Source organism: Magnolia sinica, chromosome 5, assembly GCF_029962835.1.
Source record: "Magnolia sinica isolate HGM2019 chromosome 5, MsV1, whole genome shotgun sequence".
NCBI lineage: Eukaryota > Viridiplantae > Streptophyta > Magnoliopsida > Magnoliales > Magnoliaceae > Magnolia > Magnolia sinica.
The window spans coordinates 30,722,663-30,727,736 of record NC_080577.1 but is presented as its reverse complement, the minus strand read 5'-3'; the positions used below and the strand labels follow the sequence as shown (position 1 = coordinate 30,727,736).

Below are 5,074 nucleotides of genomic sequence, written 5' to 3'. Positions count from 1 at the left end.
AGTATAGTGGGCCTTAGGAGGATTTTAATGGTGGATATCCAATCACTATTGTTCTCATGTGGTGTGGACCACCTAAGATTTATATCCCTCTAATTTTTGGCATAAAGCTCTAAAATCATCTTTAAAAATGGATGAATGGAGTGGATGAAACACATACATCATGGTAGGGCCCACAGAGCACCGTCCATGGTCCTGCCCAAAATTGGGCGCGCGCTCAAAACAAAGCCGCGCCCAATTTCCCCCCATTCTCTCACTCGCCGCCCTCCCTCTTCTTCTCTCTCTCTCTCACTCACCCCTGCCCTCTGCCGTGCGTCACCCTCGAAAACCACCGCTCCATGTATTACATCTGATTCCTTTCATCTCTCTCGATCGAGGTAAGTATCTACGTCTCATTCCTTTCATCTCTCTCGATCGAGGTTAGAAATAGATTTCCGCTCTCATTTTTCTTCTCATTTCTTCCAGCCAAGGTCCGCCAGCCTCCTACCTAGCCCCTTTCAAAACCCCCATCTCCTTCCCATTTTCTTCCAAAACCTCAAACTCATCCCTGTCAAAACCCCCATCATCATCCGCACCTAGCCCCTTTGAAAACCCTAAACCCCTATAGATCGAATCCCATCGATTTTGCATATGAAACCTTCCGATCTGGCAATGCTCCCCTCCGACACCGTCGATCTTCGTCATCTTCTTTGTTTACCAATCGATCTACAAAGGTAAACCATATGGGCTTATGCAGTACAATAACGATCTGCCGAGGAGAGATTGCGGTGCGTGTTTAGAAGATGCTATGGGTCGGATTCCTACGTGTTGTAATGGAAAACAAGGTGAGAGAGTTGTTGGACCAAGTTGCAATTTGAGGTATGAGACGTACAAGTTCTATGAGGACTTGGGCACAACACCGGCTCCTCCATTAACTAACACAGCTACCACTGTTAAGTTTTCATATATTCTTTTCTTGATTTTTGTCCGTCTTTTTGGTTAATCGAAGACAGAGACAAAAGGCAAAGATTGTAGGCTTGATCTTATTGCTGGGTCAGAACATATTTAAGACTGTACTCACCTAATGGATGGCTTGCATGCAAGCTGTTTGTTCTGTGTTTTTAAAATAGACCGAGCAATGTTGACATGTTTGATGTTGAACTGAGTTTGCAAAAACATGAACTAGCTTTTTAAATTTTTCTAAGGACAGTAACAGGAGTGGATTAGGTGTTACTTGGGTAACACACCTTAGTGGTGTTACCCTTACCATGGAGCCCACTTTGATGATGTGTTGTATATCCACGCCGTCCATACATTTTTGCAGACCATTTAAGGATATTTTTTCTTATTTTTTTAGTTATAAAATGGTATATATCTGGAATTATTAGCTGATGCTTCTTCCATGTGGATTTTTTGGAGTATATTTTTCCTTTAGTTATTTCTTTTTAGTTTTATGATAGTTTGTTATATCAGTTCTTGATCTAGATTAGTTGATTTCATAGACACATTTACATCTGCTAGATTGAGTTCCTCACGTTTGTGACTTTTTTCTTTCACATACTTGATAACCCATGTTTGATGATCTGTATGTTGGGACCTCTTTGATTGATATGTATGTAAAATGTGGTTAGATTAAAGATGCACACATACTGTTCGATAAAATGCTTATGAGAGATGTTTCTGAGATAAATGTGGTTCGTCTAGAAGTGTTTTCTCTTCGGCCCTTGCCAATGTAGTTCTTTGGTTGGGCTGCAGCTCTTGTAATTTTTGTGTTTCCTCTTTCTTTGTCTTTTTTATTGTTTGTTTTTTTTTTCTTTCGGCTTTGCCATTTTTAATAAAGTTGGCATCTTTCAAAAAATAAATAAAATCCGTAATTCCTTCATTGGATTTTGTTGCATCAAACAACTCGCAATTGCCTCATGAAGACATTATGATATTATATTCTAGTATTGTAAGGATTCATCCATTTCAATCATTTAATTCTTTCTCAATTTTGACTATTTTACGTATTGTTATAGAAACTAAAAAGGGGAGTGGTAGAGGTATATCCTTCTTAGAGGGCTCTGATTAAAATGAAGAACAAAAACTAGATGTAGCAGAAAAAACTGATGGTGAAGAACATGTTGATGGTGATAATGGATAGCCTGTTGAGGAAAATGTCGAAGTAGACTACTCGAATCTTAGTGGGAGACAGAAGAAACTGTTTGAATTGACGATGAAGATGGCAACTCTCTTCCAACCCATAAAAATAGTAGTATCATTATGTGAAGTTAACATAACTTGTGTCATTTCCTTTTACCTTAAAATAGTAATATCACTATGTGAAGTTTAATATGACTATTTCTTGCCATGGTTCTCTACTTGCAGAATGAGGCAAGAAACTTGCCTCCCTTATGTTCACAAATCATCTTTCTTCCTAGCTACAGTGATGTCAGCACGTTACCAGTTTAGGAGCTTGAAATATATTGCTAGGAGATCCATTGAAAAAGTGTATTGTTAGAAGATGATAATTAGCCATTTGCTAAATATTATCCCATGTCATTTTTCTTCAATGCATATGATGTAGGGGAACTGATATGAGCAGTCCACATGGCATACATGTTGGCCTGTTAGATCGTCTTGTAATTATACGGACAGAAACTTATGGTCCAGCTGACATGATACAGGTTCATGCTCAATTACTTCTCTGTTTCTGTAAAAATGCATAATCTACTCTTTGTAAACTTGAATCATTTGATTTGGAGATAATTCTAGATCTTAGCTTCTTTTTCTTCCAGTATGGGATTGTATACCAGCTTGGCATTGCCAATAAAAGAACCAGTATTGCTATCTATTTGTTGTCTTGGATCTATGTGGTTGTGGTTGTTGCTATTTATCTGGTAATCATGCATGCTCATGACAAGTACTCTACGAAGGAGCACATTTACTACCGGGCAGTTAAATTGTTCGTCATCTGCCTCACGACACTGGTGGTCATCATATTGCTGAGATTCACCACGTGATGATGTGGTTACTTCAAACACACGGCTTTATGACAGTTTTTTCAAGCAGAGATGCTCCTTGGTGTTGCTGGCCAAATGGGTACTCAAAACTTCAATGTGGCTGATTTTGATTCTCTGGATTGCTCTGATTTTTCTCTATCCTAGGACTGATTTTTTTTTCCTTTTATTTTTCTTTTTTAAGAAAGGAGAACTATCCTAGTTCACTATAGGAATCCTATTTATGTTGTCCTAAATTTGCATGTAACTGTAATAAAATATGATGTTTCTATTGTTGATGGAAAATACTCCACTAATCATAAACTGAACATTCTTTCTGTGGCCTTGTCTCCACTGAAAATGTACGCTATTCGCACTTGGCACTTTTCTCCAATAGTCACTTACAGAACAACCAATTCACTGGATCGGTTATCTTCCTGGCTAATCTCCCACTGTCTGAATTTTATGTCTCAAACTCAAGTGTGTTCCTAGCAAGTCTTTAAACATGTTTTATTTTTGTGCTGCACACTGAAGCATTTGCTGATCATTGATTTGCACTGTGCAGCAGGCCTATTTGTGTAATGTTAGCTGTTCCATTTACTTTGGGTTGGCATCTGTTGAGTCTATATAGGGATTTGGGCTGCACAATGTAGTATGGGGTACATGGGGGTCATAAATTTTATTGTACAATATGTTCCATAGAACAAAGAAAAATGCACAGTTGAAGATATTTGACTCCAGTGCTTCATTGTAACAAATCTCTGTATACCTGAAATATTGAACCTGATTTTTTGATGAATATATCTGATCTGATTTAATTGGATCTGGACCCAGATTTTTTTGATGATACTGTTGCTCAAAGAGCTATCGAATTCATGTTGGGATGGTGAGTCATGGAAACCCTCACATTTATGATTAGTGTCAGATAACAACATGAGCATCTGCATCACTGTATGTGAGAAGACCTGCCCAAAGAGAGCATTGGCACAACATTGGTTTCTTTCATCATTTTACGTATAATTCAAAGAGCCTTTAGACAATGTACAATGGTATAGGAAAAAGTTGGTTTTGTTTGGTGATCTTTTGCTGCTATTGCCATCTGACTATATGTTTTTCAATGTAGATTTTAGCAGATGCAATGGGGCTTGAAAAGACTGTAATGACTATTGCATTAATACTTGGAAAACTAGTTAGGGAGAGTTCAGATGACCAACAAGTTGAAGAACAAAATCAGGATTTTGACAACAAGAAAACAAAGAATGGTCAGAAAGATCCTCAAACACAAAAGCCTACCCACAGTTAAAGGAGGAAATCTTGTTGTCTGTCCAATGGCATTGTTAGGCCAGTAGAAGGTAAGATTTCGTTTCATTTCATAACATGTTTACTACTAATCCTGTAGTTAAAGTTGGCATTCTTTTAATGATGCAATTGAATGAAAAATTAAAATAGCACATTGTTGTCTGTCCAATGGCATTGTTAGGCCAGTGGAAGGTGAGATTTCATTTTTTCCAATTGTTGAACACACTTCAGTCAATAGCGCATCCAAACATAGCCTTGTTGCCTGATTTTTTTATCATTTTAGCTGGTGGGTCTTAAATAAATTACAATAGCCATTAAAATGCCTGTTTTACAATGGTTACAGAATAATCTGGAAGACCTCTACAACCTTTTATGCTTCTTACATGTCGAGCCATGGTGCAATTGGGCTTGGTATGTGCATGAAACATTGGTTATATCTTGTGTGGGTATCTCTCCTTTTGAACTTTCTTTGATTTGGTGAAAATCAATGTGACTTTAGGATGATGTGTGGGCTGTTTTCAATTGAACTTTCTTTGATTTGGTGAAAACCAATGTGACTTTAGGATGATGTGTGGGTTGTTTTCAATTGTTTTGGGATGAAAAACCAATGAAAATTGGGATGTTCTTAAGCAGTTTGATGCATATTGGTTGAAAAATGAAGTGTTGTGCAGATTTATTATAATTTTTTGTGGTTAAGATGATGGAATCTTGTGTGGGTGCTTTTGCATTTATCAATTCTTAAAATTTGTGAGATTACTTTATGTGAATCAATGGGAGTTTTTGATGATTAGTAGTTGCTTTTGGGTGTTCTTGGACTGAAA

General features: G+C 37.4%; 1 long non-coding RNA gene across 1 annotated transcript; it reads left to right on the top strand.

Moving 5' to 3' along the window:
- Positions 1-473: 473 nt before the first annotated feature.
- Positions 474-4,466, top strand: LOC131247275 (uncharacterized). Its single transcript, XR_009171593.1, has 2 exons — positions 474-710; positions 4,078-4,466. It is a non-coding gene; the product is annotated as an uncharacterized LOC131247275 (long non-coding RNA).
- The last annotated feature ends 608 nt before the right edge of the window (positions 4,467-5,074 follow it).